This window comes from Haemorhous mexicanus, chromosome 1 (genome assembly GCF_027477595.1).
Source record: "Haemorhous mexicanus isolate bHaeMex1 chromosome 1, bHaeMex1.pri, whole genome shotgun sequence".
Lineage (NCBI taxonomy): Eukaryota > Metazoa > Chordata > Aves > Passeriformes > Fringillidae > Haemorhous > Haemorhous mexicanus.
This window is the reverse complement of record NC_082341.1, coordinates 74,052,187-74,068,471: the sequence shown is the minus strand read 5'-3', so window position 1 is coordinate 74,068,471 and position 16,285 is coordinate 74,052,187. Positions and strand designations below refer to the sequence as shown.

The 16,285-nt window shown below is 39.2% G+C and overlaps 1 protein-coding gene across 1 annotated transcript in view; it reads left to right on the top strand.

Moving 5' to 3' along the window:
* The window catches only part of CDH6 (cadherin 6), a 102,708-nt gene that overhangs the window by 34,079 nt on the left and 52,344 nt on the right, over positions 1–16,285 (top strand). The gene's annotated exons all lie outside the window — the stretch shown is intronic.

The window sequence follows — 16,285 nt, the reverse complement described above, 5'->3', positions numbered from 1 at the left end:
GAATTTCTCCAACATTAACCCATCTCCAAGAGCTGAGACTTTAATTAAAATAGCAATTACTGCAAGACTTGTAATGAAATTGCTAATCTGATCATCTCGCACTCCTGCCCTACTCAGGCTTCTAAGGTGACATCCCTTTCTTCCTAAAACTTTCTGCAATGTCAAAAATGACCTGCATGAGCAGCCCAATTCTCTTGTAAGATATTTGTATAGGCCTATAACCTCTTTCAGGGATTTCTTCTTAATTTGTATTCATTCGCAACCAGCAGAGAGAATGAAAAGTGTGGCAGGGAGAAACTCATTCCAGCAGTTCTGCAGCACCCTGCAGCTTAGCAAAGGTAATTTGTGTAGTTACAGCTCTGCTTTTATTGAACACATCTGCAGCAGTCATTGGATTGGGATGTTTCCTTTATGCCTCCTTCAGAGCTAGTACAGGTCCTGGGTGGAAGGCTGAATTTGAGAAATGTTCATATAGCCTGTGACCAGCTATGAGAATACAAAAGTTAGATTACTTTGATCCTATTAAACCACAGAGATACTATAACACACACACATACACACACACACAAAAAAAGAGAAACAATAGAAAGGACTCATGGGTAAACAGCTATTTATTTGTTATGATCTCACCCTAAAGATTTTCACGTTAAGGCTTAATGTGATTTGGAACAGAGGTGAGCTGGGGCATGGGGTTAGAGATCAAGCCTATAAATAAGAAAGTACAAAAAACAGTTTAAAATTTTGTTCAGATCTTTTTTCCTTGTCTGAAATAGAATTTATGGATTTTTCCTTTCTACTATTAGGATGAAAATAAAGTAGGATAAAGCCGCCTTAAAGTGCAATTAGAAGCAATTCAGGATAAAAAGCTAATCATGACTAAACAAGTGCAGCTGCAGGCAAAAGCCTGAAGAAGACTGACCCACAGCCACAAGGGTGATTTTACCCAGCCAGGCGGATCAGGAATAGGGTTAGATACCTGGAGTGTTTGTGGGGTACTGTCCCCTCAGAGTGGGGGAAAGAGATGCAGTGGAAGCACACACTCACTTTTAAACCCAGAAGGAAATTCTGTTTGACCAAACCAAAGTTTTCTGCCATTCCTTTCCCATCCCTCCCAGGCTCTGAAATGTTCACAAGCAAAATAGTGACCCGCTCTACTTCTGATTTTCTTCCTGCAGTTTTGCATTTTAATATAATTCTTGCTACACCTAGCACTACAAGTATTATGTTCACATATATCAGGGGAAAGAAAAAGATGTTTAAAAAGTGTAGATTCCACACTACACTACATAGAAGTCTGTCAAAATTTTGCACAATAGACCAGCTGACAATTAATCTTCCTTTCACCCCCAGCCACAAGCTGTGCTTACATCCCTCCACGTCAGAAAAAGCACATTCATCCATTATCTGTCTCTTTCCCGTCTCACTCACCAAACAGCTATAATAAAAAATCCCACCTTATAAATTACTTCAGAACACAAAGGGAAATCTCTCCATTTTGTAGCAGCTTAGCTAATGTAAAATGGAATGAGGATTCTTTTTCCGTCATGTTTTATGCTAGCATATACTTTCTAAGACATCATATCTTGTTATCAATTTACAGCAAGTATTCATCCAGGATACTACAGGGTCCTCCAGCAAATGCAGAAACAAATTGACATTAAGAAGCCATACATTTTCTGTAGGGAGTCACCTTCTGCAAACCTTGCCTGCCCATAAGTATGCATAAAAATTCAGCTTCTGGGAAAAAAAAAAGATTGAGTTCTTATCTTGGGGGAATGGAGGAGGGAAGTTGTTCTATTAATAAATCCAAATGTTAGGCTTAAAAAAATTATGCAGAGTTTAAGAAGGAATGTATTGTACTCTCCCATTTGAGAAGGAATGGCAAGGCAGGCCAGACATTGCCATTTTTTCCTTGAAGACAGCTCATTTTCTTTCATATGCTTATTCAGGACTCAAGACTTGAGTGCCTTTTAAGTGGGAGTCCCCACAGGACCTGGATCCTGGCCCTTTCCCCACCATGTCAGTTCAATGGGTATGCAACTCCACTGAAGTGAAAGGCTCTCTTTCCATGTTTAGCTTTCAAGAGCAGTGAGGCATGTTATTTTTTTCTTTTTTTCATGACTGAGGAAACCAACTTGTCTGTCACACCTTTTGCTGCAATTGGAAATGAATAGGGACCCAACCATCACTCCCAGATTCCCTGTATTTACTAGAGGGTCTGTTTAAGGAGCTGATAAAGGAACTTTAAAAGTTTAGGAACTTTAGATAAAGGAACTTTAGACACCATCAGGAAGGACACATTCCCTCAGACTTCATTGCACAGGAACTGAATTTCAGCATCTCTGCTCACATACTTTATCAGCCAGGGGTGCATATCCAAAGATGGTCTTGAATTTGGAGAGGTGGAGGCTAAACTGCCAAACCCAGGCTGGTGTGGTGACTACAAAGCTCCTCAGGACTGCCTAGGCTTTGTCAGAAGCCTCTTCAGGCCTCAGAGCATGGCAGAAAGCAAGGCTGCCTAAAGTCACCCTCATCCTCGTTTCCCTCAGGCCATCCATACGGGCTGCACCTCTGAGATGTGGCTCCGAATTTCAGTCAGCCTTGACTAATGAATTGACGCTGTCTGTGTTGGCATGGGGCTTGTCCCTGCAGTGCAAAACTGCTGAGAATAGGGGCTGCTTCAAGAGCAAAAATGATCTCGTGACCAAGAGAGCAATCACAGCCCTCTTGACACACACAGTGCCCTTCCTTCAACGCTGCTCCAAGAGGATGGCACAGGGGAGGGACACCCATTCAAATCACTTGCTGGGCTGGAGCCCAACCCCTGCATTGATGGCGTGTCAGAGTGCTGCTGGCATGAGATTAATATAAACGCATGAAAAGGTACATCTGAGGGGTGGGCCCTGAGTCTTCCTTGTCTGGCTGCATCCTAGCTTCACAGCTGGATAACCAGCTGTGTCCCAGCTCTGAATCGCTGCCAAGCTAGAAGCTTCTTTGCTGCCACTCCTCTTTCTCCGTGCTGTTACTTTCCCTTTTCCCAAACTTCTGCTGCATAAAAATTGCCCATCTGACAAAGAGTATTACAGTCAAAATCTCATTATGGGCACAGGAGGACACACCTTTTATGCAGAGCTGACAATTAGAGTTTATTGTTAGTCTAATTATTATTTCAGCAGTAAAATCAAAATTAATCAAACAGTTATTCCAAGTCCAGCTACAATGAGGCTAATATTTGCAGTTCGTATTATCTAGTTATTGCTAATTCCCATTAACAGTACAACCCAATTTGTTACTCATCAACTTCCTGGTATTTACCTCCTTTGTTATATCACACCTTTCTTATGAGTAGAAACAGCAAATAATTAGCACCTTAAAATCTTCACTGGGAGGAATATTTCTAGTCATGTGGCTGGTTGAGTTTTTTACAGAGTCTGTTAATACCACTTTTTTAATTGGTGCCCAACTTTAGTTACCAATTATCCATTTAAGAGGTGTTGGAACAACATACATGCTGTAATTTCTTTAGGGTAAAACCATGAAATTTTACGGAGTGAAGATAACACCAAAAATAAGTTGGATACTAGTCATCTGTTGGGCAATTGCTGATTCAGCCAAAACAAGCTAATGTAAGCTCAGGACCAGGCAAAGACTGAAGTGGCCTGTGTTAAGGTAAAACGAAATCTGCAATTTTTCAGTAGCAATGGTAACATCTTATTTCCTGAGGTGCAGGGCTATAAAAGCTGTGTTCACACTGATACTGCTGATGCAGTCTTGTACATGCCAATTACATCAATGCTTGTGTCAGTAAAACTCTTCTTGCCTGTTATTTTTCCAGCTACAGCCAAATAAACTTCTGTCAAAGTGTTCCATGTTATTCCCCCAAACACCCGAGGTTTTCATTCAAGCTGTTCACATCTGATAGAGTCACGCTTCCATTTTGAGGAACAGTGACTTCTGGTTTTAAACCTCCATCCTATTCTGGATACTAACATCAAGGAATCACTTGAGCTATTCAGCACTGAAATTAAAGTTCATTTCCTACTGACAGTAGTAGGATTACAATAGCCATTATTAGTTTAGGTAGTAGTGTATAAGTGTGTGTGTATATATATATATTTTTATGCATGCACGTGTAAACTCAACACTTGGAATATGGTACTAAGTGACAATGTATCACATTTCTTACAAACTTCAAGCATAGATAAACAGAAAGGAATCTTGGCTAATCCATACTGCTTTACAAGTGCCCCTACTTGGAAAACAGTCATATTACCACCTATAAGCTAAAACAGCTTGCAGTAAATCAGAAGAAAGGGGTCTTGGTTAGTGATTATGAGAAGAGGCACATAATACTGGGGAAGAATTCCCCTCACATTACCTGTGTGTACCCAACACCTGTGTAGTAGCTAAGTTGGAAGGGTTTTAAATAGGAGAAAGAATCTAATTTCTGGTTTAAAACAGAAAAATAATGGATTTTTCATGTAACTGAAGAAACAACATTTTGTCACAAGACAATTCAATAGATAATGTGTAGATAGAGCTAATAAACTGCTGGTGTAACTTCAGTTTGTTTTTAAACTTGTCTTCAATCCAGCAGGCAAGAAATCTCATAAAACTGTAAATGTCTTACAGCTTCTTTAAGAAGAGATCATTAAAAGCGAAGTTGTCAAGACTTATATAGAAAAACATTAAATCTTACAGAGTAATGAAAAAGAAACATGTATATATGTATTTACCCATGTTCAATTTATAATAATTTCTCAGAATTTGTTGGTGTCCATATTGTCTTCTGTTTCTGCATTAGGTCTAAAATGTCAGGGTATAAGAAGCATAAATGCCATTGACTTGATTGCAGTAAGAGTTAGGTTTTTAAATGTCTTTGAAGTTCTGTTCTTTGCATTCACTTTCTATGCTCAGGAGTTGTTCCTTACAATTCTAATGGAACTACACTGAGAATAAATACAGTGAAGATTATTAAGTGATCAGATTCCTTAGTAATAGAGGCTATGTGGGTACCTTAGGTGAATAAACACTCTTGGTTTGCAGGACAATTTGACAGTTTTTGGCTTACATCAGTTTGCCCATAACTAGAGGTGAGAAGGAAACAGGAAAGCAGAAACTGGGAGGACCTTGGGATCAAAGCTAAGTGACCTTGACAGGAAGAAGGCTTTTATCTGTCCAGAAGGAAGCAGCCCAAACGGATGACAGTCAAAATGCACTAGAAGTGCATGTAATATTTAAGATACCAAAGTGGAACATGTTACGAGTGCAAATAAGTCCAGTGTTCGAGATTTAATTAATTGCATTCTTTATTGCAAAATCATGGATTTCTCTGGATAAGTCAGCAAACATTTGATTGCTTAAAATCATATTTAAGCTCCTGTCATAAAAACCAGGCTAACAGTAATTTTGCCAGTAAGAGTAACAAAAATTGAAAGAAGCTATAGTAGAACTAAGAAACATTTTTTAAAAATTAGGAGTGACTTGCTTTCTCTACTGGCGCAAAATTCTTAACAGTTTCAACAAGACTGAGGCTGATTGTTCCTGTTCACTTCTTACTGTAAGAGTGTCAGAGAAGTTTACTTTTGTCTCAAGAAAATACTTAAGACACATGGTGTCTTTCCACTAATGGAAGAATAGATGATTTACCCCTCTCTGATGTGAAGGGAAACATCAGAGATTATACTCGCACCTCAGGTGGTCACATTTCTTTTCTTACTGGAAATAATTTTCTCGAGCATTAAGTGCTCAGGGGAATGCTTGATGAAAAGGATTTTCTGAAACAAAAGTAAGCCTCTCTTGTCCAGATTATTATCTGCTCGGGTTTTTTTTTAAACAGGGACATCTGTTTATAGGCAAAAAAGCTAAAATTATACAGAAATTATTTCTTTTAGTTCTGCTTCTCCCAGACTACTCCAGTGTTTTTGATCTTGGCTATCAATCCTGGCCACTCCATGGAATTCATTCAGAATCAGACCAAAAAACTCCAGTGAGCAAAGGCCAAATTTTCTGTCTTCATTGGCTTGCACAGAGCAATGTTCTACTGAATACTGGACTGAGAACAACCACTTGAATCATATGTTCTGTATTTTTAGGATTAGCTCCTTCAGTTGTCTAAAACATAAAAGCAGAGCTGTGCCAGAAGCTTCTAATCCCCAGTTTGCTGCATATGATGATCACATAGTTATTTAGTGTTAACAATATAGTTAAGAGTTGCAGGATGGCTCCAGTTCCCTTACATGGAAAACAATAGAAAAGAGTCTGTCTGGAACAGATTTTAAAAATAAAGCACTATATTCAAGTCTCCATTACACAAGGGGAAGATTTCAGTAATTCCATTATAGACTCCACTTGCAAAAAACCCAAACTCTCTGTGTCCCAAAGAGATTCCACATATAATTGCAAAGAATGTAGTGATACCAGGAACACCAGTTGTTCTAAGTCAGATTGCAGTCTTTCCTGACTTTTGTTGATACTCTTTTTTTTCCCATTCTGAAGAAGAAACACTTTACAGGGATTTGATCACATACATTTTATTGGTTTTAATGCTCAGAGAAAGCTCCTTAACAGAGGAGTATGCTTTAACAATACAAGCAAAGGGCTTAGCCACCTGTATAGTATTTGATATTCACAATGTATGTATATAGAGCAGTATGAACCAAGAGAAAAAAAAATAAAATTGTGCCATTCAAATTTCCTCACAATTCTTAATTAAGCAACTCATTAAGATTTTTCAAAGAAATATTGATGTAAGTGGCATTATTAAATACTTCAGAAGCTATTCAGTCACAAGTAACATTATTCTTTTATACATTTTCATATTCTGAGAAACATAAAATTACTAGCAAAAATATGTTAAAAGGCCCTTCTCAAAGAAGAAATCCACCTCTCAGATTAGTGATTAGAAAAGCAAGTAGTATGCATGTTTCCTATTCAGGAAACTTCAAGAGTTTCAGAAACATCACTCATTGTTCACAAAAACTCAGTTAAATAATGAGTCATCATGGCTGGAAATATACACTGAAGTGGTAAAGTTTATTGCCTCACCTGAAGTCACAGGTTGAGTATAGCTGCTTCTGCCATGCACTTGAACAATGAATAAATATCAACCTTCTGGAAATAGAATGTGCTACTTGTCAAATTGCTAGAACATCCCTGCCAGCATAGCATGGTATTTATTCACCCTGAATGAACCACAAGCAAGCCTTATTCCCATTTTAATACTCATAATTCAGTCCTAATAACTCTGAAGTCACTCTGAAATGGTCAGTCCCTCTCACTGCTGCAGCTGCTTCCTCATGCTAGTCCTCCTGGGCTATCCTGGCTATCTCTACCCTCTGCCATCCAGTCTAGCCCTGTTTGAGAAGGTCCCCTAGATCCTTAACAAGATCACAAGTAGGATCAAAATATCTAAGAAGGGAGACCAGCCCATCTTCATTAGCTCTCCTCTCTTTTGCTACAGCTTCTTAAGCTGTGCAATTAATAATGGTAACACTAGGAAGCTTTTATAGATTCTATAGTGTTTTAGTGTAGCCAGTTACTATCATGATCAAAGAAATAACAGACCTTTTCATCAAAAAAGAGGCATGACCTCCTAATCTACAGTTCTTTTAATAGCACATCCATAATGAAATCAGTCTTAATGGGCATCTCTGCATTTTCTAGTTGACTTCTCCCATTGGAACATATTTGCACAAATGGAGTTTGCTTGCCTACAATGAGCTGAGCATTGCAGGCATTTCTGATTTGATAGCACTCTGCACCCATTTCACATTGGTAAATGGCCATGAGAGTCTATGAGACATAAGAAAGCTCCTGACAATCAAATCCAGAGTCAAAGTTTAGCTATTTCTATCATGCCCAGGTTCCAGTACCTTATGTCCCACCTCGTTTGTTTTTGCCTAACTTCAGAGTGGGAAATTAGCATATGTTTCTGTCAAGAAGTCAGGAAAAATGAACTGAGCACTGAGCCTCTAGCAGAGAGGAAGATGCAAGCAGCAGCTGGTGAATAGAAAACTGCTTAAGAAAGACAACTGCTTTGCTCTGCCGCAGATGAAATGGGCCTCACTGGGAGCAGGGGTAGCAAGGACAGTCCCTGTAGCAGAGAACTGTGAAACGTAGGCAGAAAAGATTAGGGTCACTAAAAGAAAAAAAAATATTTACAGCAACCATACTATTTGGCATTGTGGGTATCCTAAAAATATGACGTTGCAGACAGCTGTAAATAAAAAATATCAAAGAATAATCTCCTTTGTACATAGGAAAAGGGAATAAGTTCTAAAATAGATTAGAATTAAAATTAGAATTGTGGGAGCTCTGCTTGCCAGTTTGCCCTCACTTGCTAAAATGGTTCTGTTGTTAGAGTGTCTGGGTTTCTTCTTAAAGGAATAAATCAGGATTTTAGCAATTAATATCATATTTCACAACAATAGACACTCTGCCCAAAACACCCCTGTCAAAGAATTTTCTTTTACTTGTGTCTGTTATTGAACTGCCTAATTGCTACTGTCAAAAATAGTCTTTGATGAGAAAATATGCCTGTGCCTGTTGAAAAAGATGCCTTACCTCCTCCTTTCTTTTATTCCTGGCTATGCATGTGGCAGTATAGCCTGTGCCTTCATTATCACTCTACAATACTTCAGGGAGAACTGCAATGCCACTAAAGCATCTGCAAGCCCAGATTTTTCTCCTGTGTTTGGAGAGTATCGCTGACACTTTGGCTTTGAGTAATTGCTGATCAGCACAGAAAGGATCTGTTGCCTGTGGTTCTGTCTTATTTATTGGAGTTTGTGGATAATTTTCCTCAGGTGGCATGAGCATAGATACCTAATAAATGGTAAGCTGAGTGTGCGTGGAATAAAGCAAAACAGGGCATCTCCCCTAGAGCAAGAGAAACAGTTTTAAGGGAGAAGCTGGCCATTTTTTCTTTAATGTGTCCAAAGATTTTTAATAGTTTCCTTACCAGATATGTTTGAGTTGTGGCATCCCATACCTTGCTCAGACCGGAGTCTTGTGTAAAACTCTATTTTTTTTTTTTTTTAACAATGAAGAGCCTAAAATGTCACTGATCACTTCTAAGAGCATGTCTAGGAGACTTCCAAATTTCAGTGTCTAAACAGAAATACAACTACAGATATTCAGACCATGTAGCTTTTTCAGTGGGAAACAAAGAACTTTAAATTAGACACTTGATGGTCTACCTAAGAGTCTTTCTATTATCTGGATAGGAAGACCAGGCTCCTTTCCAGACATCAAATTTTGATGCATAGTATAGACTGAATTTCTTTTTGACAACATGCCTGTTTTGAAGAACCTGCTAGTTCTCTGTTCTAACATACCTAAATAAAAAAATAAAAAGGGTAAGGGAAAACCACAACTTTATAATTTGATAGTAGCTTACTGCATGTCTGAGAAAAACAGTAACTTGCACAACGAGATGACAACACTGCAGACTTATATCAAGAACTGCAACAAGAAATAAGATTTTCCTACAGCATTTTCATGGCTTCAGTGTTACTTTGAGTACTGCTGGAAACTCTGGCTGTAGTTCCATGCACATCTGCTTCTCTCTGCCGTTCATCAGGAATAAAAAATATGCATATCAAATATGCAGAGCAGTAGGAGCACTACTGATTTGTTCTTCTACTAAACGTAGTTGATTGCTTGGCTGTTTTAGTCTTCTATCAAGGAACAACTTAATGTAATTTAAAGTATTAGTCTGCACTATCTGCTAGTCACATACTTGTCCCTGGTTTAGATTAGAACACAGCATTAGCAGGGTGCTTCCTGCTGCAGGGGGACATTGAAATGCTGTGGAGGCCTGTCCCCACATCACCTGCAAAGGCAGAAGAAGCTGGAAGCCTTTTGCAAGATCAGCTCCTGCTCCATGTTAGTGCCACCCAGATATGGCTCACAAAGAGGACAGGATCAGCTAGGGCTGTGTCTCTCCTTCCTCTCCCATTTCATTCCTTGCAGAGGTGACCAGCCTGTGATACCTACATAATGTGGCTGCTCTTGCTTTCACACCCAGGGAATGTCTTTTCCAGGTGCTCCAGCTACAGTGTCCATACAACCTCCAGCTCACACCAATGTCCAGCATTGTGCAGCAAAGCTGCTTGTGCTGCTTAAAGCACAGGTAGGATAACTTGGACTTCCATCAGAAAGGAAGAATAATATCCTGGTGATTACAATACTGCTGTAAGCCTCAAGAATCTACATCCAGGTTCCAGCCCTTCCACAGATACTCTTGAATGACCACAGAAATGTCACTTAATGCAGCCATACAATGAAAACAAGATTTCCTTTTCTGTTCCATTCTTCTGTCTTGCGTGTTGAGACTGTTTTTGCACAGTGGATAAAAGATACACTCCCAGTGTGGCTAACTACAGAGACTGAAAGTGGGCATCTCTGGAACAGGATGACACTAAGGATCTTACCAAATGCCAGGTGAAAAAAAAATCAAAATCTCTGAGAACACAAAAATACCATCATCAGTTCACACAACAGCTATTGAATAAATTCATAGAGTCATCTTTTGCCATGGCCATTCATGAACTTAGGAAGGAGATACACTTCTTACTTCCCCTCTTTTGTCAGTGTGTGCTTTTGTGAGACCTGGTGCTCTCACTAGGTCCACTAGGATTAAATCAGTTGTATTGTATAAAACCACCATGTTAATAGTTAGTTCCCAGTGCAGGATGGAGGTAGTAGTTATCTTAGTATTTCTACTGCATTTAGTTATTTTTATAGTGCTGGACCTTTTTTCCTGCTGAGAGAACTGAATAAAAAAATGACTTTGAAAGACATTATAATCAACAGCTGCTGGCTGCAATTACATTGTGTACTTGATGTCTTCATAAAGTACCTCTAGTTTAAACCTCCAGGTCTTTTTGTTTGAATTCTCTCTTGGCTCTGTTCTGTTTTGTTATTTCTGTGGTGTATTTACAGGAATGATCACTAGAGTATATGGGTTTATATATCAAAGATATAAAAAAAAGTTATCAGAAGATTAAAATTTCATCAGCTGTCTTTACACTGGAAAAGTGGCATTTTGTTCCATTTATGACTGATATTTACAAAGGCAAGCCTTGTGGACAATAAAGAAAAAAAGCATTTGGGTTTCAGTGCTGTAAAAGCTTATTCACACTTGAGAAAATTATTGGATGAAGACTTTCAGATTTAAATGGTCAGAAGAGAGACATAATTGTAAAGTAAGCTCAAACTTAACAGTGGCATTTTAAGTCCAAGTCAATTATGGACAAGTCTGAAGTGTTACAGCTTCTGAGCACATTAATCTTAGCTATTACTGAAAATATCCAGCAATAAATTCTTTGCTTTATATGAAAATGTATTAATATGATTTATTAAAATATATGAATATGATACTGAAAAGAAGTGAATATGATAAATTTGGAAGCTTCAATTTTTTGAAATTAGCTGGGATACTTTTTTTTCTCTGAGCAACTAATGTCACTTTAACCTTTCCCCCTCCATGGTAAGAAAGTAATTTTTTTTGCAGATTTTTCTTAGACACTTAATAATTTCCTTGCAGTCTGCCTCCAGGCTAGCAGAATCACATTTTTCACATTAGATAGGATGACCCCAAGGACACCCTAGGGTCCTGGCTTCTCTGACTAATTCAAATTCTCCTAGGGACTTGGACGTTTCTCCTTTGGCTTTGCAATAAGGTAAAATCCAAGCAACAGATCACCAGATCCTCACCTAGAATGCCTCATTCCATACCCCAGACTCTCACATCTGACACAGTAAATGCAGAAGTCACTATTTAGCATTTTTCTCCTCTTCCATTAATGGCTTTCCTCACCTTTGGTCCCTCAGGCTTTGACAATGAGTTGTTGATGTCTTCCACTGTTGCAAACCTGACAGATCTAGCACTTGCACGTGATTTTTGAGCCAGGGGAGTGTCCTTCCAGCAAGACTACAGGAGTACAGAGAGTTCCTCTCACTTCAGAGGACTAAGAAGGGACTCTCCTGCATAGGGAAGCTGTGAATTCAGAGCCTGCAGTCCAGGTTCTGTCACTGCCAGTTGGCTCTGTAGAATTGTTTGGGATTTAAGCAGGCTCAGTTAGCCTGACAGATTTAATTGGTGCTGATTGGGTAAGCATCTAGAAAATGATGTCAGAATATTTTTAATGTGTTCTCACGTCATCTACAAAATTAAATATCAATTAGAGCTTTCAGGGTAGAACCCTTCTTTTCTTCCAAAGATGCTGCTGGTAAACACTTTGTATGATGATGAGGCCGGGGAGTAGTTTGCACCTTTCTAGCAACAGCTGGACCTGATTTGGGGGCAGTAAAGGTGCATATACTTGAGCATTCATAATGTAATCTGCTAGATTGAGAGAGTAGGGTCTATTCTGTCTTTGTGCATTTTTCTCTAAGAACTTAAGCAAACTCCATAAGGATAGAGGCAATTTGCTGTGTCACAGAAATGAATATATAAATAAATAAACATGTCTCAACCCCTAAAACATTTCCCATGCTCAGATTCCTATATGCAATGCCAAAGTGAATATTAACTTTCACCTGCTTGTTCAGTTTCTGTGAGAGAATAGCAGGACATCAGTTCTTCAAAACATAGTTGGTGTTCATTCCAGTGTACTAATGGACCTTAATCCAAACCTGCAGAGCTTTGTATGCAGCGCTCAAACAATGAAACACTACCTCAATGACCAGGGAATAAAGGATCTATTAAACTGCCACTTCTGCTTGAATAAAATTTGTATCAAAAACTTTCGAGACACCGATGGTTGCCAGCCTATTTAGAAGCTATTTAAAATCTAATTATCAGCAGCCCATAACATCCAGGATGTATAAATTCATACAGAAGCATAACTGAATGCATGGGTTCGGAAAAGAAATTATCCTAAAGTCCAGACTCTGATATGCTTTATAAAGAATATTCCTTTGAGAATCTGCTGATGGAGTGACTACTACGGGGTTGAACAGAAAGGAATGAGGAAAAGCTGTTTTCCCTCTCCTTGCTGATGCCTCTCATGGGAATGCTCTTTGCTAGTCTGGTTTATTTAACAACCAGCTGGGAAGACCATTACAACCCACAGAGCTGAGCAGGAGCAGAGGTGGAACCTCTTTCGGGCTCCTCACGTCAAGAAACTGTACCTGATGCCTGTCACTATGCCAGAAAGGCATTTCCAGGGCAGGGCTCCCTGATTCATAGGAGTAACTCCAATGGATGCATTTCCTTTTTGATTTATAGTTGAAATACTTGGATATTGCTCTGGAAAGATGTAAATTTGCGCTGAGTTCTCACATTAAGACATTACATTAATGAAATGTTGGAGAGGGTGAATAGAAAGGCTGACTATGACTACTATCACCTGGGGGAGATAATTTTGAAATTGATACTTATAGTGATTAAGCAATTGTCTGAGGTTTAAATCTTTCAAAGAGGCATGAACATAAACTTCAGATTTGCAACTTGTCGCACTGAAGAAAATTCTGTGGCTGCAAGTGACATTGCTTTTATCTTAACTATGACCATAGCTAGAGTTAGACTGGGATTTTTTTTTTTTTAAGCTTGGATGTGCACATTCCTTCTTTTCTCATAAAAAATCCCAGATTTGCTATACATTTTAACTGGCAGAGCTAAGCCAGTTGTCTGAGGCTGTTGTACACCAAAATTGTTTTTCACTCTTGACAGTTGATTACACAGCAAGTTCCCCAGCCACCTGACCAGCTGATGGTTGAGAGAAATGCCATGTTTAAAGTGCCTCTTTTTACCTGAATTTGTGCAATGTGAAGAAAAAAATATTAGCCACCATCCCTGGGTCCTATCAGTTATATTTGCACATCTACACTTAAAGAAAAAATCTCCCTGGTGAATGACTTGTTTTCAAAATAAAGAGAGATTGCACAAGAAAAACTATTCCATTGCAAAGACCTCTCTGGAGCATGAGACACTGGGACTGGAGCACAAAATGGCATTTAAGAGCCACAAGAGCTCACTCTAGTAAAGGCTCAGCTCAGAGTGTAGTGCTCTGTCCTTTTTATTCAGTCTACTAAATTTATCACTATGACCCATAAAGTAGTAATCAGCACCCATAGGGCAGAGGCACCTTGGATTCAGCTGGTACTTACCCCAGTTGCACACTTAAGCCAGGGTCTGTAAAGGTGTGTCTCTTCTCTTGCCACTCACAGGGAAGCTGCTGGGGCTTAGCTGCTCTGCTGCATCACAAAGGCTGTGCAGTCAAGAAGGACATTACAGGATCATGCCCTTATTTCAGCATTTTGGACACATCTCTGCAGGGAAGAGTAAAGGGCTGTATTTCACAGCTATGATATCATTCTTGTAAGCTATAATTCAGCATGAGCCACTATAAAACCTTTCCCATGACATCAGAGCTGTGAAATATAGCTGACTTCAAGTGCAGAAAATTCCCCCACAGGAATAATTGTTTCCTGGCAATTGGTGTTTGAAGGACTGATCCTTTAAAAGGCTGGCACAAATCCCATCTAGGTAATGCTGGTCCAGGCAGCACTTCTCTGTAAGTGTTATGTGCAGGAGAAGAGGTATGGAGCCCCACCGCAGGATCTGGCCAGAGAGGAGCGTGTCAGGTGATGATTTTCACTTCCTTATGCCTCAAAAATCCATGCAGACCTCCCTATTAGTAAAGTAGTAGGTTTGCTCATGTGCTGTACTCGCTACATCTTTCTACATCTGCCCTCCAAACACAGATCATCCTGATATGTCCATCCTGATACATGGCAGCTCACCAGGTCTGCCCCTGCTTGGGGGGCAGTACGTAACTCACCTGGGCAGGTCCCAACATCCCCCCAGAGCAACCTGGCAAGAAAATGGAAGACAAAAATATTGTGTGAGACACAATTTCCTCTTCCATACCACATGAAGGAGGATGTCCACTTGAATACAGTCCAGTGGGAGCCAAGGTAATAATCAATGTTGGCAGAGCCATACAGGACAAGAACTTACACGAGTCAGAAGGGTACAGAAGGAGGAGAAAAGAGACCATGACGTGGAGAGGGTTAAAACCACCTCAGCTCTCCCTGTTCTGGTGTCTGAATCTGCTGAACCTGCTGCTTGTGTCCTGCTCTAGCAAGCTGCACTCTAGTTTGCCACTGCTCCATCAGCTGAACTGAAAGCAATTGTTGAACACATTGCAAAGCTTAGTTATGCCAGCTTTCCCTGTTCCTCCTCTGGGCATGTCTTGTTGTGAATGCAGCTCTGTTCTTGCTGTTCTCTCTGTGTCTATGGTTACATGTGTGTGTTAATACACCCAGGGGTCTGTGTCTCTCTCACAAACTCTCAAAGCTTGTGTGGAAACAGCTCCATGACCTCTAGGACAGAGTTGTCTTTCCTTGGTTAATAAAAAGCTAACTACAACCCTTCCCTCTTCTCCAGAAGAAATTACGCTGTGTCAGAATTAATTGTACTATTTACGTTCTTCCTCTTAGTGTTAAAAATCTTACTCCTTCTCACACAGAAATTACCTCTTAACAGTATTTTACCTTCTGAAACAATAAAATGATATTGTTTGAACAGTCCTGTTACATTACCTACTATTCATATAAAAGCTAAGTGGTATTTCTTTATAGAAGATTATTTACTAACAGGAACTCTAAGAGACTTGAGGTTATTTCATACAATTTATTACCAAGATCAACAACAGCCAGAAGAGCAGCTAACCCGAAGCATTGCAGGTGCTGTAACTCCTTCAGCATAGCTCAAAGGCTAAATTGTCTAATGTACACTTAAAATAGACAAAAACATACTATAGGTGAAAAAATTGTTTTTGATGTAAAATCTGATTCAAGCAGTGTTTTGTGAAGCACAATGAAACATACAAAAATTTTCTCTTCAATTTCGTATAGTCAGATTGTCATTCCACAGTCTTTATTTACAAATTCTGAGAGATGCTGTATTGAATCTTGAGCTGGTTCAGAATGATTTATTGGGTTTTGATCAGAATGCTGGAAAAAAAAAAAAGCAACTTTTTTTCAAAGAGCATCAGTGAGAAAGAAAATGAAAATTAATCAAATTATCCTTCTCTGAGGTTATAGATCTGTTTGAACTAAAAATTCAATGAAGTGCTTACAACAAAAGTATATGTTGTGGAATGTTTCTGTCAACTAATTCTATTTCTTCACATTCTAAAATGTTCCAAAGCTGTTCATTAGGCATTTTGTATGACTGGTTACCTGAGACACATAGGATATTTTCTTCCTTTTGAATAGAAGCTTTCAGCTTTTTCCAAAACAGAAGAGCTGTTCACAGTACTCGGGGGTA